The sequence below is a fragment of the Ambystoma mexicanum genome, chromosome 3q (assembly GCF_040938575.1).
Source record: "Ambystoma mexicanum isolate Mex_15411 chromosome 3q, UKY_AmexF1_1, whole genome shotgun sequence".
In the NCBI taxonomy this organism is placed as follows: Eukaryota; Metazoa; Chordata; class Amphibia; order Caudata; family Ambystomatidae; genus Ambystoma; species Ambystoma mexicanum.
In genome coordinates this window covers 143,570,571-143,590,391 of record NC_090926.1, presented here as the reverse complement: position 1 = coordinate 143,590,391, position 19,821 = coordinate 143,570,571, and the positions used below count along the sequence as shown (strand labels likewise).

General features: G+C 47.1%; 1 long non-coding RNA gene across 1 annotated transcript; it reads right to left on the bottom strand.

The window, feature by feature from the left end:
- Nucleotides 1-889: 889 nt before the first annotated feature.
- On the bottom strand, nt 890-18,613 carry LOC138582239 (uncharacterized). Its single transcript, XR_011304990.1, has 2 exons — nt 17,638-18,613; nt 890-10,488 (listed from the first exon to the last, which is right to left on the bottom strand). It is a non-coding gene; the product is annotated as an uncharacterized lncRNA (long non-coding RNA).
- Nucleotides 18,614-19,821: the final 1,208 nt, after the last annotated feature.

Here is a 19,821-nt window from a genome sequence, read left to right as displayed (position 1 = left end):
ATAGGGCAGCGCCCGTCACCCCTCTTGCATTCTTGATCATTTCCCCCTTTATTCCCTTACTATTTAGTGTCCTCTGTCTTCGTTGATTCTTCCTGTTCCTTTTCCGTTACTCCTTTCCTCCCTCCTTGACTTTACATTTTGTCCGGTTTCTTCCCTTTATCCCTACAATTCTCTCTGCTGTCCCTCTCATGCAGTCTCTTCGTTCTTCCATTCTGTCTCTTCACTCACTCTTTCTTTCAGTCGCTTGGATCCTCCTCTCTCATATTATTTCTTACCATCTCTAACATTCTTTCCCTCCTTTATGTTCTCTGTCGTCGTCTCTCCCTCCCAGTTGGTCTCTCCTTTCTCCTCCTTTTGGTCTACTATATTTTCACATCCTGTTTTGCATTTTGTCTCTTACACCCCTTAGCCAGAGCACTAATGTGGCCACATGCCATCCATGGATTCAAACAATGAGCATACCCTATAGCATTTGAAATTAGTCACAAGTTAGAACTCAACTAATTCAAGGTAAAAAAACACTTTATTAATAATAATAATCATTCGGTATTTATATAGCCCTACAAACCCTAAGGTATCTGAGCGCTGCTTATTATAGGCTGAGTTTGGCCCTGCTAGGATTCGAACCTGCGTAAACAGGCTCTGCACGGATGTCAAAGCGAGCGCTCTACTCGCTGTGCCACTTGACCGGCCATTAAGTCATATTATACAAAATATGTCATCAAACGGTGTCTGTTACTCCAACAGACTGTCGGGGAGAAGCTGGATCCCCCCCCACCCCCAGGGCAGTGGGGGGCCAGCAGCCATAGCCTCACCAGCTATGGGAGGCCCCAACACCTCCCATATGGCCCCCAGAAATGCAACAGAGTGCCGAGCAGGCAGCAACATGTTTTCAAACTGCATTTATTTCTAGGCGAAGAAAAGGAAAAAACACACAAAGCATTTTGCACACCGCGAATTCAGGCGCCGTCTCCCCCGGGGCTGTCTTGCAAGTAAGTTTTATAATCACACTGCAGGCTGACCTCACAGAATTGGATCAGCTCCCAGAAACCTATCTCCTCCTGTTATTGGCTGCAGAGTGGTGGGTTACATATGTAGCCCTTATAGAGAGCCTGATAATTGGATATTAACCTCCTGCGTCAGTGGGTTGATTTAGCTGTGCCAGCCCCCATTACCTAATTCTAATCATGTTGCAATGTGACTTTGTTCCCATAACTTTTTAGCTGACAGGCAGTTCGCACCTGGCTCTGGCTTGTTACAAGTTATGTTTCAATGTTGTGCGTGTCCTTGAGAAAATGTCTTTCTTTCCCAGAAAGAAAAAAAAAGCACACTGGGTTGCCGTGATTTACTCGCATTTGTGGATAATTAAAAAATGTCTGTCTGCAGAAAGTAGTTTTATCTTGAATTTGCGGCCTTGGCAGGTCGGACTTGTTTTGCGAGGAATGTTGATAAGGCTCCCGCAGCCAGTGTTCAGTGTTCAGTGAGTGAAATGAACTTAGCTGTAATTTTCCTGAAACATAGCTTTACACTGTGCATTTAGACCATGTTAATTCATATAGGCATTTGCAAGCCTTTAAACAGGGATTTTTGTGTTTGTAGATTCTGATATTGCAGCATTGATTCTAATGTAGCATAGAAGTTGCACTGTTGGTGAAGTGGGTGTGTTTCAGCATATTTGTCACCCATGGGTGCGCTGGGGCGCTTGGGGTGCGGGGGCATGGATTTGGTCTCCATTTTCCCTCTTCAGTCCCCCCTATGGTCGACTTTGTCGACCACACCACCAATCAACATTCACCTCCTTCCGGTCTGCATATCTTTGCCAATTCCTTGAAGTGTCCATAATTTTCTGCATTGTTGTTGATCAACAGTACATATAGGAGTGTTCCCCTTCAGTGTTCCACCACACTCACTTCCCTTCGTACTTCCTCTGATCACAGGGAGTGGCCACCTTTATTACTGCTGGAACCATGTTGCGCACCGCTATCTTAGTCCGGCTCTTCCTTTCACCATGTCTCTTATTTGCATTCCGATAACTTCTTCTGTTCTTCTTTTGCAATGTATCTCTATCTTGCACAAGGGTGCTGTGCTCGGTACTCGTCCTTCCGTTATCACCTTCAAGCAACCAGGCAGTCATGATGTCATCCATCACCATGCAAGCACTAGCTAGTTCTTTGCTTTCTCTTTTCAGATGCATTTTTTGATGATCATTCTTTGGTATGCTGGTACTGCACCCACTCATTCTTCTTTCTCGCTCGAGAAGTAATTCCCCCCTCTTTTTACTTCTCTGTCTGTTTCTCTTCTTCCGTTGTTTTCCATCTTGGTGAATGTGTCACTCTTCACATCTTCCTTGGTCATCACCAACAAGGGCATGCTGATGCGCACCAATCAACACTCTCCTCCCCAATTCAGTGGTAGTTTCTCTTGATCTTTGGATGCATGTGCTCAATAGTAGTCCATAAGCAGTGATGTTCCTGCTCCCATCTCGCAACTTCTCTCAACCTTCTTGCATCCAGCATGATTGTCCACCTCTTGTCACTGTTGTGCTGGTAACATAACGTTGGTACCTTAACAGTATACGTCCTTCTTCAGTGACCATCTTTGCTCTTTTCTCTCACTCTGTTAGGCACTTATCATATTTTTGTCTCTTATTATTTTATTTGTTGTTCTCTCCTTTTGTTTTTCTTTCTTCTTTTATTATTTATTTATTTATTTATTTATTTTTTTCAATCTCAATGTTGCTGTTTTCCCTTGCAATCTTCTTCGCACCTTGTCATACATGGGCGTCGTGCTCTGCTGTAGTAATTTCTGTTGTAATCAATTCTCTTCCGGCATATGTTAAAGAACAGTCAGGACAGCTCTCTCCAGTGGTGTCCCTACCAATTTTGTACATGTGTGCATGTTGTTGGTCACTTCTGATATGTGTGTTATGCGTATGTTTTACTCCCCTTGTGTCTGCCCTTAACTCTCTTTACTTTAGCAGCAGCTTTTCCTTACCCACTGACGCCGTAACTGTTCCTGCTTAGGTTAGGGAATGTTAGCAGGGGATACAGCGGTAATGCTCATTATTACAAATAATTTTCAAAGTACCACCCCCATAATTTCGTTCATCATTAATAGTCCCATCGTGAAGGTAAAAGTCCTTATTTGCGTGCCCATAACCACTTACGCTGCTGGGTCCTTGCAGCTGATGAGATGATAAAGTTGCCCGCCTGAAAATCGCAAGAAAAGCGTTAATACGTTAGTACATGTTAGTAACATCAAGCTCCGCGAACTAAACAATCACTAAGGGCAAAATCAAACTTCCCCCTGGACATTTCGTGTTTTCAAAATTTCTCAATATGGGTAGGGAAAATCTTGGGCTGTTTTTTCACTGGAAGCAAGGAAATATACTTCAGGGAAACATGCTCTAAGGGGTCTGAGGTTCTTGATAGGGTGGGCAATTGAGTGGGGAATGCTTCACAATGTTTTACTCAGTGGACCTCACAGTTTCTAATGGAAGATAACATTAAGGAAATTTCCTACACATTTCTAACAGCATACATACGCAACAACCTGCATGTGCGGGGAAAAGAGAAGAAACAAAACAGTGTTACAGCTGTAGGTGCACAAAATGTAATATGAAACTCAATTAAACTTTGGAAATGCGTGTGTCAGTCCCTATTCTAGTTGCTAGTGTGCGCTGGACCATGGGATGGCCATGTTTCCCTAACTCGGGAGAGTTCGTGCTATTTTGTAGTTCATGAAAATCTCTTGCGTTGGCCCTGTTGATCGTTGCTCCCTCGTTGCCAGGGTGGCCACCGCTTTGTAGGGCTTGACGCCTTACACTTCTGACAAAGTCTGTCAGGAGGGGAAAATGTCCCACTGTAGTCCATAGCCATTGGGTGTTGGTTGTCCGTTGTCTTCAGGCCTGCCCTGGGTCCTTTGTATCTGGCGAGAAATGAAATGGAAGCGCTTGAGACCTGAGAATTTACATATTCTTCATTTTCTTGACCTAACCTCTCTGCACTACTCTCACATTATTCAGTGTCCTAGTGGGAGGAGCCAATGGTACACCTATGCACCATCCTGTCACCACCTGGTGGCGTTCAATGGCGGTCTGACTGTAAATTATTACACAATTCGGAATGTACCCAGAAAATGGGTAGGCACTTAATTTTTGTGAAGATACTCATTACACACTTGGATCATATATATGCAAATTGGGTGCTAGTGTACAAATGGGCCTTTGGATCTTTGTATTTACTGTGCTTTTGTTATAAGCTGTTTATAGTGCGTGCCTTTGTCCCGTGGGGCATCAGGCACTGACAAGCTAAATAGGGAAACATCAGGGTGGTACATTTGTCATATAGGGTGGCTGTGTTTCTAAATTAAGTGCACCATGTTACTTAGTTAAGATAATCGCAGGGTTTTAAAATCTTTTTTTTAATTTATTTATTTATTTATTTATTTTTTCTATGGCTCCTCTCACACTTCTCAGGGCGTGTCTCGCAGTGAACTGCAGGCACTTTAAGCTGGTACTAATGAAATCCGCTACCATTTGCTCCCATTCTCTCTATCCCACCCCATGTCCACTTTTTAAAGCTTACCTACTCTGTTAATTACTCGTTTAGTCTAGTATTTTATTACTCCACTACTGTAATTACTGTTACATTTAAACAATATATATTTCTAATTACTGTTACATTTAAACAATATATATTTCTCCCCCCAATATCTGCTCTCAAATTTTAATACAACCATTATGCTCCAGTTCGTGCAGCAATGACCTCTTTCCCTATGTGTGTTGGCTAATGCATTTGTGCCAGTGTTATTTTCAAAAGCGCTAGTGGCAGTACCACTTGCACTGTTATTTTGTCGCCAAATTAATTCTGTTGGGAACATGGATCATCCACCCTTTACCCCTATTTCTCTCCTCCTGTGGTGAACTGTCAATGAAATGTAGTCCTCCCCCCTCAAGTGCACCTTCTTCCACCTTGTGTGTCTCATTTAATTGTTCTGTGTTAATCGTGTATTCATGAGCCCAGTCTCCTCACTGAAAGATGTGTGCTCAAAATGTAGCTAAATGTACTCTCTTGTGATGCGCTATCATTATGCACCCCCCTCTGTACCGTGCACCCCCATTATTCTTAAACAATCTTCCTTACTTTCAACATGTGTATGCCTGGTGTTTATCAAGTTATGGATTTCTCTGTTAATAAGGTGGTCATATCCACATTGCTCATGATGTCACAAATGTCTCTTCCCTAATGCATGGCCTAGTCGCCCCACTGTCACCCAGAAAAGAAAATGTTTTGATACCTACCACCACCCCTATGCAATTGTCCTCTGCATTATTAAGTGTGCGTGAGTGTGTGTGTCGGCGCGCGTCTCGCCCGCTCTGTCGGTGAAGCGGAGCATGAGTGTGTGTGGCAGAGTGAGTCAAATCAAGTTTGTCTTGGGCTGTCCTATTAGCGGTATAATGTCAATCTATGTCCTTTGAAAGATTTGTTCCCCATCAGGAAGACCCCACCCAGTCATGTAACCGGTACCATTACTATTGTGTCAGTGTTCTGTATGGGTGCTGGCTGCTGTGCAGTGCCCCTGTGTTGTCATTCTAGTCAGTCCTGGGGTAGTGGTGCTGTCATTTGTTGTGTCTGTACATGTAGTGGTAACAGTACCTGCATTGGTGCTTGTGGTGTCTGCTGAAATGATCCCATCCTGCCCCATGTATCCTCCCCACATGGGCGGTGCATATTGTGGTGATTGTTGACACTGCTATTGTGTGCGTGAGTGTTGAAGCTGTTTTTAACTGCCCCTCCCATCGCATGCTTGAATGATTTATTTCGTGCCTACTTGTCCTCATCTGCCTTTCTCTGCCCCTGTGTCATCAAATATTACACTCCCGGAGGTTCAGAAGGGTGAGTCCCCTCTTCCCTCTGCTCGTGTTTGTTCAACATCAGCTGACCCCTCGCATTTTCCTTTTCCTTCGTGCACACAGTTCAACTGTAGCCATGTGCTTTTAAAGCTATTCCCGTGTAAGTGCTGTGTATGTGTGTCCTTAGCGATTGCTGCACATGTGCTTTTAAAGCTATTCCCGTGTAAGTGCTGTGTATGTGTGTCCTTAGCGATTGCTGCACGCTTCTGGAGAAGCCGCCTATGAGCAGCCATGGTCTTTTTAATTTACCTTCAGTACTTTTGAATCTTTGCACACTATGTTTTACTGACTTATTTCAGCATGGAAGCTGTGTGCTACACAACAAGTGAAGGGGAGTCATTTCTGTATTGTGTGATACATTTTACCTCTATTCAATTCGAAAATTTCGGTAGTCCGCTGTTCAGGGAGCAAAAGTTAGAAAATAATTGAACATTTTTTCAACTTCTGTGAGCCTTCTTTGCTCCGCACCTTAGCCAGTGCACTCCACGTGCAATCCATCTTCACCAAACCATTGCCTTCTCCGGCACACTCCCACAATCTTGCGCATGTGTCTTCCACACACCGCCTCTTGGTCACCTATTCTCCAAATCCAAAACCACACCACTATCTCCTCACCATCAAAACTTTGTGTCCTTATGCATCAATCTGAAGGTGACGTCACCAAAGTAAAAACACAATGCAAATGAACAGACAAATGTGCATACACGGAACAATAACCCATTTCTCCCAACCCCACAAAAATCCCAAAATAAAACCCCACAATCCCCACAGCTGTCTTCCTGTCTCAACTGGAACAAGGTAAACCACAATAAACTCTTATAATTGGACTGCACACACTGCGTCGCCTAGTGCATGATACGCTCCTCACCAGGGGACCTTAACCAGCCAACTATCTTCCGCACTCGGGAACAATCTAGCTACCTCCTGCGGGAAAACATCATCCACTCACTGAACTAAAACGCTCAATTAGCAGTGAACCTCATCTACTCATTGATCTATAACGTCAATTCATAGGAAATCCAGACCCCGTACATGAAATCACCATCCAGACCAATCAGCGCGGCAATCCTGTTCTAGACCAATCAGCGCGGCACTCCTGTTCTAGACCAATCAGCGCGGCACTCCTGTTCTTTGTGTAGGGAGTCACTACCCCACCCAATATGCTCAAAAACACAAGAAGGGACCACTGCCACCACCCCAGTCCCAACTACAATTCACGTGCCGATCACTACCAATGCGCTGAATTTTGTGACAATGTACAATCACCCACCACCCAATTTACAATCCCTCCCTAAAAAAAAAAAAAAAAAAATAAAAAAAAACACTTTAACATTTCTACTTTAAACATTTCCCCCCCTCGGAGCCCATGTTGCTGGTTTACTTACATTTTCCTATGCTGCACTGGCAGTTGCACCACTGCTGGACACTCCCTCAATGCGCTTCACCGGACCCCTTCTCCTGCAGGGCTCTCACCTGCCCTCAAGCGGGGTATTTCCAAGTGGCCCCCGAAGCCTTTAGCCGGTTACGCGTTTTTCCGGTGGTCTTCAGGTGCAGGCGAGGGTCTCACAGCTTCCTTGAGTCGGCGGCAGGGAGCTCAGTCCATCACAGGGCTTGCGCAGGCAGAGCTCAATCACTCATGTTACAATGAGCAATGAGCCTCACAGAGGGCACCAACTTGTCGGGGAGAAGCTGGATCCCCCCCCACCCCCAGGGCAGTGGGGGGCCAGCAGCCATAGCCTCACCAGCTATGGGAGGCCCCAACACCTCCCATATGGCCCCCAGAAATGCAACAGAGTGCCGAGCAGGCAGCAACATGTTTTCAAACTGCATTTATTTCTAGGCGAAGAAAAGGAAAAAACACACAAAGCATTTTGCACACCGCGAATTCAGGCGCCGTCTCCCCCGGGGCTGTCTTGCAAGTAAGTTTTATAATCACACTGCAGGCTGACCTCACAGAATTGGATCAGCTCCCAGAAACCTATCTCCTCCTGTTATTGGCTGCAGAGTGGTGGGTTACATATGTAGCCCTTATAGAGAGCCTGATAATTGGATATTAACCTCCTGCGTCAGTGGGTTGATTTAGCTGTGCCAGCCCCCATTACCTAATTCTAATCATGTTGCAATGTGACTTTGTTCCCATAACTTTTTAGCTGACAAGCAGTTCGCACCTGGCTCTGGCTTGTTACAAGTTATGTTTCAATGTTGTGCGTGTCCTTGAGAAAATGTCTTTCTTTCCCAGAAAGAAAAAAAAAGCAGACTGGGTTGCCGTGATTTACTCGCATTTGTGGATAATTAAAAAATGTCTGTCTGCAGAAAGTAGTTTTATCTTGAATTTGCGGCCTTGGCAGGTCGGACTTGTTTTGCGAGGAATGTTGATAAGGCTCCCGCAGCCAGTGTTCAGTGTTCAGTGAGTGAAATGAACTTAGCTGTAATTTTCCTGAAACATAGCTTTACACTGTGCATTTAGACCATGTTAATTCATATAGGCATTTGCAAGCCTTTAAACAGGGATTTTTGTGTTTGTAGATTCTGATATTGCAGCATTGATTCTAATGTAGCATAGAAGTTGCACTGTTGGTGAAGTGGGTGTGTTTCAGCATATTTGTCACCCATGGGTGCGCTGGGGCGCTTGGGGTGCGGGGGCATGGATTTGGTCTCCATTTTCCCTCTTCAAGACATTACAAGGGTTGAAAAATAAGTAAAAAACAATCTCTATCATTCTTCTCCCAAACAAACTAAGCATCTATACCATTCATACACATGGCATAACAACAATTAGCAAAAATGGTACACAGTGAATATGGCTGAATAGCCAATTTTATTTTGCAGTAGGCTTTGAAACCCAAGATCCTATGTTTCTTTTCAATTACTGAACATGGCTTAATTGATTCTTCAGAGTGCACACCGTGGTGAGTGCCAAGACATTAGTGCGAGGAGTGCAACAAAATGTCAACAGCCATCTCCTTCATGACCCAGATACAAGTGGAAGGTAATCTGTGTTGGTTATCATCAACTCGAGTTTCGGCTATAGGGGTCCGCAAGCAAGAGGTGGGACCAGCCTCATCAGGACAAAGGCGATGGTAGGGCAGGGAGAGCCTCGTGGCACTACAATGAATGAACAGTAAGAGAACTGAGTGTACGCCACAGTTATTGGTAATGTACAGCCTACATCACAATTTCTGAACACATGTTGCTGCAATTAACTGTGTTACATGCTTAGGCCTGGTGCAATCAATGCTGCAAAAGGACAGTGACCATCCATGAGCAGGTCATCCAGTCCTGGTCTTTCATTCCCAGCAAGATTAAGTGGCCAAGGAATAAAGCCTGGACTGGATGACCCAGTTATATATCACATGGGCAAACTCTATAGCTCTGCTTCACTCTGGTGGGTCGGTTCCTCTCTTCCTCTTTCTCTCTCCCTCCGTCCCTACCTGTCTTTCTATATACCGCTTTGTATCTATCTTTTTCCCTTCCCGTTTATCTCCCCACCACTGATTCAATCTCTTGGTTCCCTCACACTCACATTCTCTTGGCTTGTGCTCGCTCCTACTCATTATAACCCCTCAATCTGCACCCCTCTTTCTCTCTCACTCCCCCCTCTCTCTCTCAATGTCTCTCGCTCTCCCCTGTCCTTTGCCTCTTTCATGTCTGTGACTGTCATGCTTCATCCTTTCGGTGCTGTTTCTCCCTTCACCTCTGTATATGGTATAGATTCATATACACGCCTCTGAGAGCCACAGTTGTCCTAGCGTGTCCCTATTTTCGGGGGACTCTGCTGCCAACTTCAGTAACTGAGAAATATACACAGCTTGAAAATTTCTTTCAGGCTGCACTTATTCCCATTAATGTGCCCATTGACAGCATGAAGCCTCTGACTCTGTTAAAATGCAGATTAGACTAAGTAGTTTTGATGGTGCTTGACGCTGTGGGATTCGCACCCTTCCCCGGGGAAGCGAGCACCACAGTTTGGCGACCACTAGGGGGTCTACTGATATTGCCTCAGCAGGCCTTCCTCCGCTGCCACTGCCGTGCCGTCACTTTAATAATGGTCTATGTGCACCGACATGAGAAATATGCTATTGCCAACAAAACACAGAAATACACTTGCACACCAGATTGTCAGTAAAATTTAACAAGAATTACTTTTTGACTCATATTCGATGGAATACTTAAACAAAATTTTAAACAAAATTTTGAGGTGCAGGGGAGAAAGACTCAGCCTTGGTATCTAGGCTGGAATATCCTAGAGAACAAAGAAATCAAAGAAATCCAAATTTTGGAAAGCTACGTCCCCTGCACACTTTCCATAAGGCAGTAAGCCTAAAAGATATAACAGCAGGTCTGTCTGGTTTAGGAAAGACTTTTTTTTAAATTAAAACACATTCAGTGTTTCAACTTTAAAGTGACAGTGTTCTGTAATCCAATACATTAAAATAATGACATACAATAATTCAGTTAGTTTAGGGGAAAAGATGTCTTCTCCTTTTTATTATTTTCAGGTTGGCCCAACGCGTTTCGAGATTCATATTCTCTTCATCAGGGGCATATATTTTCAAAAATTCTTTCACATTGATCTAAAAGAAATTAATCAGACATTTATTGATGTTTTGAAGGTCAGAAAAGAATCAAATAACAAAGTTAAATAACTTTTTTATAACCAAAAATCAAAAACAATTTATATAGAAGGGCATCCTATTGCAAGTTCCTCTATGAACCCGAGTTTGCTAAAGTTTGGATTTCTTTGTTCTCAAATATGCTATTGCCATCAGAGCCGGGAGGGGTTCGGTCCTACCAAGCACATGGCTGGCGCGTCCATGCCCCCACCCAACAATTGATTGCTTAGCCCCCCGCCTGCATTTTGCGGCTAAAAAATAGGTTACAAATCTGGTTACAAATCTGCGTGGGCGGGGGTTTGGGGGGGTCGCAGTGATAAGAAAATGCGATTAAAAGAATGGATACGCATTTCCACAGTGCGTTCAACTCCACAGGGAAGGCCCAGCAGACACGGTGACATGACATGTGTGTCATGTAGTGACTGGGAACCAGCAATCAGGGCCCTGAGCAGACCGTGTTCCCAAGGACTGTAACTAAGGAGATCACCTACCTCTGTAACAGCGTCACGATGCCCACGGGCTGCGGGCGCTATACAAAGAAAACATAAAATGTAAATAAAAATGAAAATGCTAAGGGGGTTCAACAATGTACACGGAGGGTGACTGTAAGCCTGGAAGTGTTTTTGTGCTGGGGAGTGGCATGCGGGTGACAGGTGTCATGGATGACAAGTATGACATGGCAGGGAAGACAGTAATGACAGTTGCAGGAAATGAGGAGACTGAAACCAGGATGTGAGGTGGAAAAACTTTGGCCACAAGCTTTATTTTAGTACCAGCCATGGTGCAAAAGAAAAACCAGCCATAACATCACATAAGAAGCATAACAATAATATATTTTGGGGACAGAGGGATCAGGTGAGCGGGGGGACCCTAATCCCAATTAGGGCCCACTCAAGCTGATCCCCGCAGCCACCCTGAGGGGATGCTGACCGGCATCACCCAAAATAGGAGTTATGAATTAAGTACAGCCCCTGGCTGCCAGGGTCCAGAAAATATTCCTGGTGAAGATGTCCATGCCTTCAATGGACAGGTGGACTCCGTCACTGCAGAACATGTCCTGGTTGTGCACCGAGATCCCATGTTTAGTGAATTTGAGGCCTGAGAAAAGGCAGAAATTGGCCACTGCTTTATTCAGTTTGCGCCTAGAAATCTCCATGGCTTTGTTGCACTCTGCCCCATGCCAATGTTGGCGCGGGATGATTTCTGACATCATCACTTACGTTCGAAGTCTTAGCATGTGGACCACGGATCTGAGGGTGGTGCAGATTTCAGCCAGAAGGAGCTTCCTGCCCAATTGATGCAAGTCATTGCCCCTGAGGTGGATGATGAGATACTCTGGGGGAGGGGAGCAGGCCCCCAGTAGGCCATACACTTGTAGTGGTGGACCCCCCAGCGCATGCCTGGCTTGCCTGACCAGTAAGTGGTGGTGTCCTGAAGATGTGATAAATGAGTGGCCCATGATCCATGCCGTTTGTGGAGGGAGGTTGCCTGTGAGCACCCGGGGGGAGGTGGGAAGAGGGGAGGGAGAAGACTGTTAGATCAAGTCTTTCCTAATATACATTTTTATAAGTCCCCAATTTCCAGCCTCCTATCCTCTTTATGGCTTTTCCCTGCAACCCCACCATCTAGGCTGAAGTGGCTGCTCATATCCTACAGGAGTGGGACCCCAAATCGGAGGGGGTTCGATACTATTGCAATCATGGTCTTTTTGATAACTGACCTCGATTGAAATCTACCCATTTTTTAATTCATTTTTTGAAGTCGTTTTAGCCTTTGTCTGACCACTTTTGTGTTTAAATCGGCATTTTCTTCGCTCATGATCCACTTTTGTTTGAAACCCCCTATGTGCTCTTATTGCATTGTTTCTCCTAGGGGATGGGTTCTTTGAGCCCTAATTGGATTTTCCTCTGCTCATGATCCACTTGTGACTGAACCCCCTATGTGCTCTTACTGCTTTGTTTCTCCTCGGGGTAGGTTCTATGAGCCTGGGTTTTAATAACCGACTTCTCTTTCCCTTAACAGGTTTAAAGCCCTTCATGGCCTTTTCGTTTGATATGAACCCCCCCTACTTGCTTTTGCCCTGGTGGCGGATGCGGGCAGGGGTTCCAATGGAGGAGCCTTGTCTGGAGGGATGGAGGGGTCTGTCATGTTTTGTTCCGAGGACGGCCCCACACTCCCCTGGAACTGCTGTCTTCTTTGCTTATGACTGTGGCTTTAGTGCCCTGAAAGTGGAGAACTGAAAACGGGACAGAGCGTCAGCGGCTGTGTTGTCTTTTCCTGCAATGTGGCGTCCAATTATTACAATGTTGTGTTTTAGACTAACTTTTGTACTTTCTCTTAATACTTTCAGTACCATATAGCAAGAGACAGCACCCTTGATAAACACGTATAAAACTGCCAAGTTGTCTGACCATGTGACCGGCTCTGTATTGGCCGGCAGGTCCCCCCACAAGTAGGGTGCCAACCATATGGGGAAAATCTCTAGCAGGGTGATGTTACTGGTCCAACCCCACTCGTGCCAGCGGGGAGGCCAGTAACCGGTGCACCACAAGCGTATCCCAAAGCCTTTGCTGCCAGCTGCATCTGTGAACCGGGCCCTTTTCCCAGCATCATTTATGGGCTTCCCCCAACTCCCTTTGCCATTGGAATTGCCAAGGAATGACTCCCAGATGGCTGGGTCTTGTGCTATCTCTTTGCCCAATCTGATGTGGCGGAGTGGCTTGGTTACCCCCCTTTATTTTCAGTTCCTGGCTTCTGTGGAAGGCCCGGCCCTAGGGAATGATTTGGGTAGCAGAAATGACCTTACCAGTGGGAGATTGCATTTCCCGCAGGGTCGCCTTGTCCCTGCCTGTCATCAACTGTATTGCTTTAAAAAAGGGATCCTCTATTTTTCCTTTGGGTAAGTGGCATTCACCTTTGGAAGAGTCAATCTCGATTCCCAGGAATGAAAGGGGTGGGGGGGTAGTAGGCCCTACCATATTCTCAGGTGCCAGTGGGACCCGTAGTGCCGGCCTGGTTATGCTAAATTTTTGGATGTCTGAGCTGCATAATGGTGACCCTGCTGGGTCAGTGACAAGAAGTTGCCCGTATAATGCACCATTCTTGCTCTGGGCATGGCTTGCTGCAGTGTCCATTGTAAAATTGAACTGAACTGCTCTAAGTAGACACATGCAATGGCGCAGCCCATGGGGAGGCATTTGTCAAAATAGAATTTGTTCTCAAAGGGGAAAACACAGCCACTGGTAGGTGCTCTCATGTGCAGGCAGCAGCCTAACTGCTGACTTGATGTCGGCTTTTGCCAAGAGGGCGAGGCTACCTGACAGTTTCACTAAGTCCACTGCATATTGTACAACGCTGTAGAAGACAGCTGCCTCTGTGGCAGGGATGCCCTCTTGAAGGAGCTCCCAAGCGGGCGGGGGGGTCATCCTGAACTCCCCTTGTTCTTTTATGGGTACGAGGCCCAGGGGGGTGGAGGGATGGGGGTGATTGGAGCACAGAAACTATGTGAAAGGTGGGAGGTGGAAGGGTCCCTCTATCCTGCCCAGTTTTAGTTATTTTCCATTTTGTTTCTGATTATGCGGGCAAAGGAGGAGGCAGCTTTTAGGTTCTTGAGTATGGTGTGTGATCTGTGTCCCCTGATGAGATCCGAAAGGAAAAAAAACCTTTAACTCCCTGACCCAAAAAATCATCTAGCTGCTGGATTGGGGTAGCCTTCTAGCCTTTGCAAGGTTTGCCTGCTTTTATTGGTCAGTCCCCTTTTTTAACTCTATTGGATGTTTTTGGCCTCAGTGACTTTTGGGCTGGGCCTGGAGGGAGCGTTTTTGGTGCAGTTACTGCTGCTGTGTCCTCCACTATATGTACTGCATTGGTGTTTGGCTTTTTCTTCTTTCATGATCCTCTTGTGTTTTGTAACATCCTTATGCGATTATGTTGGATTGTATCTCCTCAGGGGTGGGTTCTTGGAGCCTTACTAGCATTTTTCCCTGCTCCTGATCCACTTGTGTTTTGAAACCCCCTAAGCACATATATTGGATTGTTTTAAAATGGGGGTGGGTTCACAGACCTTTACTAGGATTATTTCCCTGCTCAGGAACCACTTGTGTTTAGAAACCCCCTATGCACTTTTATTGCATTGTCCTACAACGCGGGTGGGTTCTTAGAGCTTTACTAGGATTATTCCCTGCTCCTGATCCACTTGTGATTTGAAACCCCCTGGGTGCTTTTGTTGGATAGTTTTATGCTCGGGATGGGAAAGCACAAATATCAATGAATTGCTTTTTGAAATCATTTTCTTAATTTTGCGCTCAATGTGCCATGCAATGGTCTTTTAAAACTTCTATTCACGCTTTTGCCGGCTTTGCGCCTCCCATATTTAGACATTTGTGGGCTTGGAGACACAACATCATTGCAAGGCTCAACCCATGCTTTAAGGTGGCCCTGGTCATCCTCGCCCCCAGATTCAGATTCTGTGTCCGTGCTGTCACTCTCGCTGCTGGAGATGCTCGAGTCATCCCTGTGCCTCTTCTTTTTCCCAGCACCCGCACCCTTGTGCCATTTTAAAAAATTGTTCTAGCATTGGCCCCAAATCCTTGCTTTTCACAGTACCTGATTTTGCTTTTCTTTTGGTGCCTTGGTGGGTGTCTGAAGAGGCGGACATCAAGGTGCTGCTTCTTCCTGGCCGGCTGCTCCTTTTCTGCTGGCTCATCTCCGCCGTCGTCTTCTTCCTCGTGTGCCTCTTCGCCGTCTGCGTTGAAGCTGGTTGATGCAGGTTCAGCCATTCTTTCTTGCACCAGGTCCATGCCATGGACTGCTTTGGCCGCTTTGCGCCCATTCCAGGAGCAGCGTCTCCTTCAGTGAGAGTGAGTCGGCCATCCTTTCTCTCGGTTGCTGGGGGCTCTTAAGGGCTTCTTTCTGAGACCTGCTCCCCTTTTGCTGTTCTGTTGTCGTGGGGGGGGGGGAGGGGGGGGAGATTGATGGCTGCCGGCTAAGGTACTCTTTGTGCTGTGTATTGTCTTCTTTACACAGATTTTATTGTGCGGGCTCCCCCAACTCGACCTGTGGGTGTGCTGGGAGGGCTGGGGGACTGACAGACTTTAGGCCAGTGTCCCTAGCGGTATAAAAAGGTTCACGCAAGCCAGGTGCCAGCAAGCTGCTTGCCCTGTGTCTTTTAGTTTCTTGCTTGCAGAAAATTCAGGGTTGTTTGTGTACCGCTTCTTTGCTTGGACCCTGAGGTGCCGCCTGGCACAATACAGCTCCTACTGATGCTGGGCAGTTATAGCTGCTTGACTTCTGCCCAACTAAACCACGTGTGCAGGATTACAGTAAAACCCCCCTTTGTGTGCCTCATTAAGCGTGCCGTGCTCCAGCGAGCTCCATATCTCCAGTGTTAAAGGTAGTATTGGGCCACGATACGATGTACAGCTTGCTCACTGCCCATTGTTTTTCGGTTAGAGGTGCCCAGTTATCGTGTCCCGCAGTCCTCTTCTTCCAGCAACTGCCCTTCTGCGTCCTCACCTATGATGTGCTGCAGGAGCCGCGGGGTCCAGTATTATGAAAGACCTGTGCCCTTGCTGTCAGGATGGCCACCTGAGTGGGAGCAAGCCGTGTCTCTGCGCCGCACGGTTTCGCCCATAAATACATGGCATAAATGGAAAGTACAGAAATGACGATTCGGGTACATGAGACGGGTGTAGTGCATGAGACAGATGGAAAGCACTAAACGGATAGAATGCATATGACAAGTGACATGGGCTGAACCGATAACGCAGAATGAATGAACGAAGTGAGTGGAGCGGATGAAATCGACAAACTGGATGAAGCGCATGGAGCAGATGAGTGCGTTGAGTGGATAAATGCGTTAAGCAGATGGGTGTGTAGAGCGGATGAGTGTGTAGAGCGGATGAGTGTGTAGAGCAGATGAGTGTGCAGAACGGATAAATGTGTAGTGCAGATGAATGTGTAGAGCGGATGAGTGCGCAGAGCGGATGAGTGTGCAGAGCGGATGAGTGTGCAGAGCGGAAGGGTGCGTAGAGCGGACGAGTGTGTAGAGCGGACAAGTGTGTAGAGCGGACGAGTGTATAGAGCGGGTGAGTGTATAGAGCGGATGAGTGTATAGAGTGGATGAGTGTATAGGGCAGATGAGTGCGTAATGAGTGCACGAGTGTGTAGAGCGGACGAGTGTGTAGAGCGGACGTGTGGGTAGAAGCGGATGAGTGCGCAGAGCGGATGAGTGCACAGAGCGGATGAGTGCGCATGAGTGTGTAGAGCAGACAAGTGTGTAGGGCAGACAAGTGTGTAGAGTGGATGTAGCATGTGAAGTGGATGGGACATGTGAAATGGGTGGAACCAGTGATGTGGATGGAACATGTGAAGTTGATGTATGTGGATGGATGATGCGTGGAGAAATGAGAACCTGGGTAGAACGAATTAAAGAAGCATTGCATAAAATTGTTGGAGTGCACAAAATGGTTGGAGCGCATAAAATAACTTAGAATATAGAGAACGGATTCAAGTCCATGGAACGGATTCGTGTGCATGGAACGGATTGAGTGCATGGAACAGACTGGAGCGCATAGAATTGCGCAACTTACATGGAATGGTTCGGAGTGCTTGGAACATTGAAAGAGCGTGTAAACCATCATATCACATCCCCACGCTTACTCTCCTCTCTACACCACCACTCAACTAGAACACAGCGATACTATGACACCATTCGGTATAGCTGTTCTCATACCATCATCTGCCTCATACTCCCCATCACCCTAACTAATCACCGCTGGTCACGCACCCTGCAGCCAGGCGTTCTCCACAGGCCTAACGTAGTCAAAATCGGTCAAGATAAAACCTGCCGGACTCAACACATACTCCTGATCTCTCAACCACCACACTTACCGCTGAGAAGCAGCTATCACACGAATGCCACACCAGCTGTACACATATCCAGTGCTCAAACGCACCTTTGATTCTCTCTGTACTCGCTACTGACTTGAAGTTCAGTTCCCGAGGGCGTTCAACCTACCAGCGCCTTGAGACTATACCAGTGGTACATAAGGTGCTATATAAATGCAAAGTAACATAAATGTCAAAATTGACAGACAGTCGCTCTTTAACCTTGGATCTGTTGTTCTGTGTTGTCCTGCTTCCAATCCGAGCCCCAGATGCTTCTTGTGAGTGGCCAGCATGCTCTTATGGGAGCCCAGTTGCAGTAATGTTGCGGATAATACAGCGTTCGAGGTGCTGGACAGCGAAATAGAGCTTAAGAATGTGCAGCTCTGTTTTCTTTTCCCTTGCCCGAAAAAGAGATAGCACGTTCCAATCTTTGCTTTTCTTGCCGATGCCAGATCGGGAACTGCCACCCCCCCAGCCCCACAACATCCCCCACCCCCCTGTCCGGAATATCCTGAATTCCACTCTTTGATTTGAGCAGTGGCGGCTTGCGGGGTGACTGAGACTCTGTGTGCCACCGTTTGTGTCCTTGTTCCAATCTTGGATCTGGAGCGTATGCGCCAAGGCCCAGGCTGTCCAGAGGGTGCCTTATAGCCAGCCCCCCTGCCAATCTTAGATTTGTCCGATGTAGCGTTCTGTGTACAGATGTACATAGCCGCGTTGCTGGGCCGGCTCCTTTTCTTATAAGCAGTGATTACGCGCTGGTGGCTGTGCTCGTGGAGGCCAGAGGGGCTGGGAGAAGTCACGTCCCATAGAGCCGGCAATGCAATAATGCTTCTTTCTCCCGCCTGCTGATCACGCCTTCTGCTGCCGAATAGCTGGGGGTAATGTTCCCCGGACCGTTTTTCTCCTAAAAGCAGGCCCCTTGGCAGCAGAGCCCAGCTGGTTCTTTCACTTGGCTTGCACTGTTCTTCCGTCTTGGAGCCCAGCTAATAGGTGTCCTGTCACTATTAAAAGCCTCTCCTTCAGCGTTGCTGTACTCGTCTGCCCTCTGTTAACCCGCGTTGGCCGGGGCTCTGTGTCATCCTGCCTCCAATGTACTATCAGGCCGACAGAAAAGGTTTTCTCCTTTTCCCCCTACAATTGCAAGCTTACATGTTGTAACCGTGTACTGGCCCCTTAAGGGAAGGACATGGTGGGGGAAAATGTCACACGGGAAGTGACGTTTAGAGGGGGGAGTTTGGAGGAGAGGGGTTGGTTCCTGTGCAGTGCTTAATTTGTGCCGGTGTTTGGCGGTACCCAACACCGGCAGAGTTTTTTTCGGGACCGGCAGGGACCGGCACTCTGCAGCTGCCCTTGATCACGGGCCACGACTCGCTGCGCAGCAGTGCCCAGGGGATGAAGGCATTCATGAAAGAAAGTTAACACGTAAGGGTTAACTTTCTTTCATGAATGCAATCGCTCGCTGAGGCCATGCTGACAGTGCCCCAGCTACCCGCCAGCGTGGCGCCAGCCAGGAGGCAGCCGTGCTCAGTTCCCTAATTCGTGGGTCAAAAAGCTACTTGTCCTGCAATTGAAATGAAAGAAAATGTTGCCGTTCTGAAGAGAACAGTAGTTAGCTGTTAATTGCTCTCCGGTGGTGGCTCACTTTTATTTTAAAAGAACAGCTCGTCGCAGGCAGATAAGCAATGGCGGGGAGCACTGATTTAATCACCAGATTAGCAGAGAAAGGCGTTTCTGCAGCGAACAACAAGAGCTTGGGCAACTTTCTGATGTACAATTAAACGTGTCCGTTTAGAGCAATCAGATTTTATTGTCCCCGCCACACCCCCGCTGACGAATAATCACTCGCTTGCGGTTGTGATCGTTTAAGGGAAGCATTTCTCCTCCTTGTCCTCGTAACTTCATCATTCTTGGGTAATTGGCCTGTCTGAGGTGAGCACTTTTCTTTTCTCCTTAAAAAAAAAAGTGTCTTGGGGGCGTGGCCTGGAGCGCTGGCTATGCAGTCGCTCCCGTGATGGCCTCCGTGGAACGCCCGTTGCATCACAGCTTTCTATGGCTCCTATGCTGCGTTTTTCGAACCCAACTAGATGAGAGGGTGTGAGAGGGTGTGGAGCCCGGCCGGCGTGCTGCTGGAACCCAGAATCGCCAAGATGAAGATAATCGGGCTCTTTTTATCCCGCGGCCCCTCCGCCGCGTAATCCAAGATGGCGGACGGGACCCAGCGCCAACGACCGAGACGCGGCCTCGCCGTCGAAGCTCCCCCTATGAACCCTGGAATCGATCTAGACCCATGTGTCTCTCGCCTCACATGATCAGAGGGACCCGAGCCACACGTCTATGCTCCAGCTGATACTCCCGGCGGCGCTTCGGGCAGCACCCTCGGAGGAGCACGGACGGCAGAGGACG